The following is a 9,947-nucleotide window of genomic DNA, read 5'->3' on the forward strand; positions in this document are numbered from 1 at the left end:
CACACAGCAAGTCAGCAGGATCTAGGAGCAACATGGCAGATGTAACAACCTATATGGTGAGCTGCAACATGTGCTACATGTTCACAGATCGACCAGAAGAAGAATCCAACTTCAACTGCCAGAAGTGTAGACTACTGGCCTTTTTAGAAGAAAAGGTGCGGGGTCTGGAAGAAAAAATTGCAACTTTGAAACTCATCAAAGCAAATGAAGACTTCCTAGACAGAACAGAAGCATCTCTACTGGTCACAGAAGGTGAAGAAAGTGGCAGAGAACCTCCAAAGGTAGACAAGTGGAAGCGTGTGACCAAAAGAAGCAAAAGACCATGGAGACATCACCAATCACACAGCTGAGAAACCAATAACAAGGCCTTGTGGAAGATGAAGATGGCACACCTAAGGATGAGGCACTACCTGCAAGCAAAGAAGAAAAGGACGCACAGCAACACCCAGAAGGGACAACAAAAAGTACAGTCAAGAAGCAAAGAAGAGTGGTAGTGGTGGGAGAATCACCTACTGAGAGGCACAGAAGCAGCCATCTGCAGACCGTACATAATTGCAAGGGAAGCATGCTGCCTCCCATGTGCAAAGATCAAGGATGTGACCGATAGGATACCAAAGCTCATCAGTTCCAAGGATGACCACCCATTTCTTCTGATACATGTTGGCATCAATGACACAGCAAGGAAGGACCTACCGACAATCTGCAAGGACTTTGAAGAGTTGGGAAAGAAAGTAATGAAACTGGATGCACAGGTAGTTTTTTCTTCTCTCCTTCCAGTAGACTGGCATGGCACCAGGAGACGGAACAGGATCCTTGATGCAAACAACTGGCTAAGATGACAGTGCAGAAAGCAAGGATTCTGATTCCTGGACCTCGGTGTGAATTACCTGTACAACGGACTCCTCGCCAGAGACGGATTACACCAAAAGAAACCTGGTAAACACACATTCGGCAGAAGACACGCTACACTCATCAGGAGGTTGTTAAACTAGAAGAAGAGGGGACAGGAAGAAACACATTAGACTCAAATATGAAACCAAAAAAAATAATGATGAAGGCTTTGAGGAGGTGGCAAAGAAGACCAGAGACAACATACTCGGAAGGAAGGTAAGAAAATTTCAAAAACAATCTCCAGGGAGGAGATTAGAACAAAACAGAATCCTCTAACCTGCATGCTCGCAAATGCCAGAAGCCTGACAAACAATATGTAAGAGCTTGAAGCAGAAATATCTACGGGTAACTATGACATAGTAGGAATAACTGAGACATGTTAGATGAAAGCTATGACTGGGCAGTTAACTTACAGGGATGCAGTCTGTTTAGAAAGGATAGTAAAAATCGGAGAGGAGGAGAGGTTTGTCTTTATGTACAGTCTTGTCTAAAGTCCACTTTAAGGGAGAATATTAGCAAAGAGGATGAGGATGCTGAGTCCATATAGCTTGAAAAACATGGAGGGAAAAATAGTAACAAAATTCTCATTGGGGTCTGTTACAAACCCCCAAAATATAACAGAAATCATGGAAAGTCTGGTACTAAGGCAGATAGATAATGCTGCAACCCATAATGAGGTCCTTGTTATGGGGGAATTTAGCTACCCTGATTTTATCTTGGAAACAGAGACCTGCGAAACCCATATAGGCAACAGGTTTTTGCTAATAACCAAGAAAAAATATCTTTCACTATTGGTGCAAAATCCAACACTTTTAGACCTAATACTATCTAATAGACATGACAGAATACTAAATCTGTAGGTCGTCGGGCATCTAGGAAATAGCAACCACAATATTGTACAATTTCAGTTGCTTTCGCTAGGGGGACTTGTCAGTGAGTCACAAAAACACTGAACTTTAGGAAGGAAAGTTTGACCAGCTTAGAGATGCCTTTAATCTGGTTAACTGGGAGAATGTCCTCAGAAGTAAGAATACAGATAATAAATGGGAAATGTTTAAGGACATCCTGAGTAGGCACTGTTAGCGGTTTATACCTAGTGGGGATAAAAGGACAAGAAATAGGAAAAACCCAATGTGGCTAAACAAAGAAGTAAACAGTAAAAAGAAAGCATTTAAACTACTAAAGCAGGATGGCACTGTTGAAGCTCTAAAAAACTATAGTGAGAAAAATAATTTATCAACAACACTAATTAAATCTGCCAAAAAGGAAACCGAGGAACACATTGCTAAGGAGAGTATAACTGATCCCAAACTGTTGTTCAACTGTATCAAACTGTGCAAACATTGTATTGCAGAGTTTACTGTGTGTGTAATTTGAGAAGGAAAGACTCTTCTTCTGACAGAAAGCTTGGCCACTGTAAGATACATCATACCATGTCAGGAATACAACCCTAAGACATACACCACTTGAGAACACCACTACCCTAGTTAGTGACACTATTTTGCTGTAAAAAATAAAAATACAGGCCACATATTTTACAGTGTGGTATCTCTGTCACACGCCTCACCTATCTGTGGGCTAAAAATTGTGTCATTTGAGGGACCCACAAGATGTTGAGCAGCGATGATGCCGTAATTAGCATCACCAGCCCACTTCTCAGTGTTCTGAAATGCTCTCTGCTCTCAATCAAAGAGTATGCATTGCAGGCAGAGATTGATGAGATGAAGCAAGAAACCATACAGGGTGATTACACACAGCCCAGCCTCATCTCATGCCAATTTGGATTGGGTGACAATGAGGAAGAGGAGGAAGAACAGGAGCTACTTACATGCGCTATAGATGGTATTACAAGCACAACTCTCATACCGTCTGTTCAGAGTGGATGGCCTGAAGACAGGGAGGAGGAGGAGAGCATGGTTAGTCTTCCTCTTGGTGAGGACACAGAAATCTTGCCTGTTAGCAGTTAGGCACACATGGCTGAGTTTAGGTTGTGCTGCCATTCCTATGAGCCTCGCATTCTCAACATTTTGGGTGACAGTTATTACTGGTTGGTGACACTTCTAGACCCACGTTACAAGGAGAACTTTCAATCTTTTCTTCCAGAGTCAGACAGGTGTACTAAAATGGTGCAGCGCCAGAAGGCCCTTGTTGTGGAATTATTAAAAAAAATCCTTTCTGAAAATTCTGCCTGCAGACATCACAGTTCATTGGACAACTAAGGAGTACAGGCAAGAGAGACACAACTCCAATCCAGCAGAGGCAGGGGAACACTGGCAAATTTCTGGGAGATTTTCTCAAGATCCTCCCATCACAGTGGCCCTGAGGTGTGGGATATTCTCACTAGAAGTGAAAAGCTTTGGAAAATGCAGAGGGAGCAAATTGCTGACTGTACCATCGTCCCCAGTGATTTCTCTGTGCCTTATAATTATTGGGTCTCAAAGCTGGATACATGGCATTATCTGCATCTCAACGTCTTGGAGGTCCTGGCATGTTCTGCCGCTAGCATTTTGTCATAGCGCATTTTTAGTGCAGCTGGTGGAATTATAACTGATAAGCACATTCACCAGTTAACTGAAAATGCTGACAGGCTGTCTCTTATAAAAATGAACAAGGGCTCGATTGGGCCAGACTTCTTTACACCACCACATGATAACAGCGAAACATAACTTCAAATCCAGTGTCATTTTTTGGGAGGTATATTCCCATGCACCTCTTCACACCCATACATGGTGTGAGGCAGCAACCGGAGTCATATGTGAGGGTCGCTATGTGTCCCCCAGAATGCGCTCAGAAGCATATTATATCCACTGGAGTGCCCTGTCAACCCAGCAATGTGCCTGTGACTCACAGGGCAGAATAAAAGTGAGTTTGAGCCTGGTCAAGTTATTTGGACCAAGGAGTTTATTCAGGAAAACCCGATATGGGCTTTTATTTTTTAAATGGACTGCAGGAAGGTGGTGGGGTCCAGTCTGCTTTCTCCAGCCCAGGTCTTATAAGTGGCCTATAGCCACAGATTGGAGAAAGAAAAAAAAACCCGGCAGAAAGGGTTTGGGTGTGTCAGCTCTGACTTGCACAGAGACAGGGCAGTGGTCTGCAGAGCTGTCTGTGTGAGGCAACACAGGGCCAAGCTGAGCCAAGGTCTGGCACCCTTTCTTACCCGGGCAGTACAGTCGCTCACTGCAACTGGCCACAGACTGTTTTTGTTGCTTCCCGGCTGCGATCCAGAGGATACAGCGTGTTGTAAACTGTGAGTGTTTTTTTGCGGACATTAAACACATTTTTGTTGTTTGAACTTGCTGGGTCACTGCCTCATCACTGCACAGCGTGGACACCGCTGCTTTACAATGGGTATACACTTCCTGATTTTGGCTATTTGCTGATATCCTCCTCCTTTTCCTCATCCTCAGCATCCCCCACCACTAGATCACCAGAGCGAACATGTTCCATGATGCAACAGCCATGCTATCCTTTTCAAGAGTGTTTATGATGCCCATAAAAAATTTTTACACAGTAGGTTGATGTGTACCCCCTGGGTGAAATGTTTCTGTATGAGCATTACAAGTATAGGAGACAGCTCCTTTAAACTGGGAAAACATTTTTCAGAGGCCATCCTCCACGTCTGCTCTGATACCAACTCTAGATCACCAGGGCGAACATGTTTCCTGAATCAACAGCCATGCTATTATTTTCACGGGTGTTTATGCTGCCTGTAAACAAAATGTTGACAAAGTAGGTTGATGCATACCCCCCAGGGTGAAATGTTTTTCAGCCCATACACTTATTGTAAGGCCATTACAAGTATAGGAGACCCGCACCTTTAAATTGGAAAAGTAATTTATAGGAGGCCAACCTTCACATCTCTTCAGCCATCCTATTCTTTTCAATGGGGTGTTTTTAGTGTCAGAAGAGTTCACTTATCATTTCTCTTGCCCCCCCTTCCAACTGAGGAGTCCAAATAAATATCAATTAAAAAAAATATATAGGGTTGTACTGGAAGAGCGAATAGATAGTTGTGATAAGGTCCTGTGCCCTGCCTACAATAGAGATTTTTTTATTACCAGCATTAAGTAGAAATTTGTAAATGCAGATGAAGTTGATAGAAAACCACAATCTGTGTCCTCCCAGCATTCCTCTGTACACATCTCAGTATTTAGATCACTACTAGCATGATCTATTTCCCTTCAGCATTTCTCTGTATTCAAATCACAGATATAACAACATGCTTCAGCCGCAGGGCCCTGATCTAGCACATCCATTACATCTACTCACATCCATAACATCTACGCATCAATATAGATGCACCAAGCCCATTACCCCGCCAAGTTCTCCTGGCAAAAAGCATATGCTTAATTCATCAAAGCCCCTGCAAGTTATAAGACAATATTTTTTATTTAAATACAACAAATATTTCAACAATAACATAAGTTAATAAACTCTGAAATGTACAATTAGTTTACAATACTACAACACAAATTAAAGTAAAACGGCGCTTCAATTCCTGTTACTGGTTTTCTTCAGTCAAATAACCTTGCCTGGGCGGAGAAGAAATTTGGGACAAAAAAGATTGTGGAAACGCGGGATACTTGGGGGGGTGGATCGTCAGGTTTTGCGGAGGACCAATCCTCCACACAGGCGTGCTACGAAGTGGCTCTGGCATTTGTGTCCATGACTGCTCAGAAGGATCACGTTCGAGTACACTTCGTACTGTCGAAGACTCATCCAGTTGACCTGCTGCGGCTTTACTTAAAGTTTCAAATATCACCCTTTCGGCATGGCTCCTTTGTCTAGCATCCAGCTTACCCAGTCTAGCAGCCACAAAGTTAGCAAAAGTGTCGATGCTGGTCTTGGCCTGATTAGCCAAAATTTGATTTGCCAAAGACAGAAGATCACAAGATGGCTGCACGGCAACCTTTCTTTTTCGAGAAAGCTGTTATCCACGAGGTAGAGTAGAGGGTGCTGGCTCTTGACTATACCCCTCACAAGGGTCCTCAATACTGTGCTCACTACCCGTGATGTCCTCAGTTGTTGGAGTAACAAGTTCTTGCTGATGGGGCTGCAGAAAAAGAAAATAATGGATAAAGCAAAACCCCCCCAAAATTTTTGAACATCATGCAGCACAACACATAATTAGTTGGCATTGGATATATCATGACCAGCATGGGTTAACTCAAGATAATGAGAACAGAGTCGGGCAAAAAAGAGTATAGTAGTGTACTTATCTGAGCTGGAAGGGAAAATGTTTGTTAACTGCAGAATTAAACAGGTAAAACCTTAGTTACTATTTTCAATTCAACGATAGGAATGCACATACAAATTTAAATTGCTATATTCTGGGAAGCAAAGAAGGTACTTACACCTCCAACCGGGGAGTCTGGATCATTATGGATCGCAGGGTCTTCTTGAAGGGTCGGCCGCACCAATGATACCGTTGCCTGTGGTAGCTCCTCGTCACGGATGAAGCCAAGCAAGTCATAGTACCACAACGAGGGCACATAAACCTCATCCGTGCCAGCACCAGACTTCCTTGACTTCTCCACCTTGTTGAGCTCTTTATTATACACAGTGCGTATACGTTGGATTTTTTTGCGAGCAAGGCTTTCATCCACCTTCTCGCATGGATTATGCCGCTTAAAGAGGGCAATCATTTTCTCGTATGCCTCCCTTTTTTAATTCTATTACTGTAATCGGCCGACTTAATTTGCCAAAGGCAGGGCAGAGACCGATACAGCTCGATAAGTTCACGAACAAACTCCTCAGTATTGTAAGACATCTGAAATATAGAAAAGCATACAGTGAGCATACATGTAAAATTTAAAAAAAAAGCGCCCTACTGTAGTCGTGAAAATGTGGGTGTGTGCACACGAGTCCACCTAAAATGGCTGCCCATCCACAGATAGAAAAAATGCCCCTCCCTCAATAGCAATGATAGCAGAGAACTTGTAGTTGTTCGATTAAATTGATCAAATGGAAATGCATTTGAGACCACAAAGGGTTCTTTTAGAACCCCCCCAAAAAAGTTGGATGCGCACAACTTATCGGCTTTCACGGGTGTGTGCACACAAGCCCACTTAAAAGGGCTGCCCATGCAAAAGCATATGGACACAGCCACGCCCTCCCTCCCTCACTAGTGATCACAGCTGATAATTGAAAGGTGTTCTTTAAATTACATCTCATTTGAGACCCCAAAGATATCTACGGTGCACAAAGTATAGGTGTTCAACAATAACGTGGAAGAATATAGAATTCGGTTTGGAGTCACAGCCGATGAACGCTACTATGATCTGTAAACCAACACGCAGGCAGGAACAAATAACAGAAGTGCTGCTATGTTGCCTTTGTTCACAGGGACAGGAGCAAAGAACAGAAGCGCCACCAATCAGAATGCAGTAGTGACCACCAATCGGAGATAAAGGGGTGAGGAAAAGGCAATGCTAAACCACGCCTGGGTGCCTACAATGTCACAGAGTACAGCCCACATCATGATCTGCATCGTCAGAACAGAAGTAGTGTGACAGGGTTTCAACGACCACCGACATCGTTACAAAAATCGCAATGGGTCGCTGTATCGTTGCTGCGTTGTTGGGAAGATCTGTCAGTTTGACATCTCACCAGCGATCACATAGTGATGCAGCAAAGATCCTTATCTGGTCGTATCGTTAGCAGGATCGCTGTAGCGTCGTTATGTGTGACGGGGCCCTAAGAGTCGCCTATGATTGTAGAGTTCTGATGACATTTTCACAGAATGAAACATAAATTAGGCATAACATTTTTTTTTGTCTAGAACACAGTCGGTGGACACTTAGTAATTCCCTCCCCATTTACTGAAATATGCAGGTCTTCATATCCATTTGGAGGAATCCAGATATCAAAACTACAAAACAACAAAGATTATCTTTTAAGCAGAAACAGATTATTGAAAACATTTAAACAAGTTATTCAACTTTAAGCCTCCCTTCACATAACAGTAGAATCATAATCATGCTCGATCAGAATACTAAAACAAGGGGAAAATGGAAATTCTTGATGCAATAACGCAACTGCCCCATAACGAAGGAGAACTGTACTACAATGCTGGGAACAGGATTGATTGTCCAATGTCTGATGCCAGACTCCTTCAAACATCAACTTCCTGCTAGAATCATAGAATCGTAGAGTTGGAAGGGACCTCCTGGGCCATCTGGTCCAACCCTCTGCTCAAAGCAGGATTCGCTAAATCATCCCAGTCAGATGTCTGTCCAGCCTCTGTTTGCAGACTTCCATTGAGGGAGAACTCACCACTTCTCGTGGCAGCCTGTTCCACTTATTGATCACTCTAACTGTCAAAAAGTTTTTTCTAATATCTAATCTGTATCTCCTCCCATTCAGTTTCATCCCAGCGCTAAACAAAACACAAGAAGCAAAATGAAGGCTTTTTTTAATTAGTCTCTGGGCCCATATGTGACTTGGGAATCTCTCTTACTACAGTCTCCAATTTGTGTTTTTACTCATCAGAGCCTAATCTTAAATGCAGTTGGTTGGATGACTGCTGATGAAGGATGAGTATTTAAAGAGTGCTTTTAAGACAGTATCAGGATCAACTTCAGCTGTAGGATTTGAATGAACACTGGAGGAGGAGGTTGTTTCTTCTAGATTCACCTTCCTTATTTGATGGGGTGTCACTTAATCTTTGAAGGATGGGCTGGTCTGATGTTATCACGCTACCATTCAAATGAAGACTGCACTTCATTGGTTGTCCATCTGGGTATCTGCTGTTGTATTTTTTGTAGGCTGTATCTTTCTTTCTTATAAACACAACCTCTGCAACTTCGTAGCTAAACAAGCGGGCAAGCTTCAAGGTACCATGTACACATAAAAGCTACATGATATCTTCCTTTGTGACTCTTGGATTCAAATTATTAATGGTCATTTTTTTGCCTTCTAAAGGGCTAAAGACAGATTCTTTTGGAGTTTGCCCTACTGAAGAAATGGCTTCCTTTGTGACAAGTGTCTGTGAAACGTTGGTTACAGCCTTTGTGTGCAATAAAGGTGGCGAAGACTGATGCTGAGTAGACATGGGAGCAGTGTATGCAGCATTCTGTACCACTTTAGCAAGAGGTAAAGTTTGCCCAAGAGAAAATGAATATCCAGATATTCCCGGCATTTTTTGCACAGTATTGGCAGCTGTGATTTTCATCTTTTTGGCAATGTGGGAAAGTTCCAAGTCATCATCAATACCATTATCGTCAATTTCTTGTAAAGAGGAAATCTGTGATTTCCCTGGTTCGTGGTTAACAATGTTTATTCGCATCACTTTAACATTGTTCAATATGCCTGAAGTTATTTTCAGCTGTGAAATTTGGATGGTCTGGGTAATATTTATGGGTGAAGATGACGAACCTTGTGCCACGGGTGAGTTGATAGTTACGGCAGGTGCATTCCTCTTTAAACTTAGTTTTTTACGAGCATCCATCAGTTTGGTTGGTTGTCCTACAACACTGAACTGCTGCTTTCTAGAATTCAGCATCTCATGAGCATCTTGCACTCTACCCTTTATACGGAAATGTGTGTCTTTAGCAACAAATTTTTCAAGGGCATCTTTTATGCCTAGCTTGAGACGCGCATCTGCTTCACCAATCTTTTGAGGGGCATCAAACGCATTCCGGTAATTGGTGGTGGGTAAATGACTAATCATTGTTAGCTGGATCCTGGATCTCATGCCTCCCATAGCCCCCCTGTTATTAATCCTGTGCGTTCCCATTCCCGCCATCACCATGCCCCTTTTACTGATCATTTCATCCAACGACACATACACCATATTTCTGCAACAAATCTGCACCTTCCCAGCAGCAACTGTGCAGGATACCACATTATTGCTTCCAAGGGTGTTTATGATGCCTGTAAAAAAAATGTTGACACAGTATGTTGATGTGTACCCCTCAGGAGGAAATGTTTGTCAGCCCATACACTTAGTGTATGAGCATTACAAGTATAGGAGACCCGCTCCTTTAAAATGGGAAAACATTTTTCGGAGGCCATCCTCAACATTTCTTCCTTGTGGTTAGGAGTGCGTGCAAATT

General features: G+C 42.7%; 1 pseudogene; it reads right to left on the minus strand.

Moving 5' to 3' along the window:
- Positions 1-6,644: 6,644 nt before the first annotated feature.
- Positions 6,645-9,685, minus strand: LOC141092813 (polymerase delta-interacting protein 3 pseudogene; annotated as a pseudogene).
- Positions 9,686-9,947: the final 262 nt, after the last annotated feature.

This window comes from Dendrobates tinctorius, unplaced genomic scaffold (genome assembly GCF_039654945.1).
Source record: "Dendrobates tinctorius isolate UK_male_01 unplaced genomic scaffold, ASM3965494v1 ptg000060l, whole genome shotgun sequence".
Lineage (NCBI taxonomy): Eukaryota > Metazoa > Chordata > Amphibia > Anura > Dendrobatidae > Dendrobates > Dendrobates tinctorius.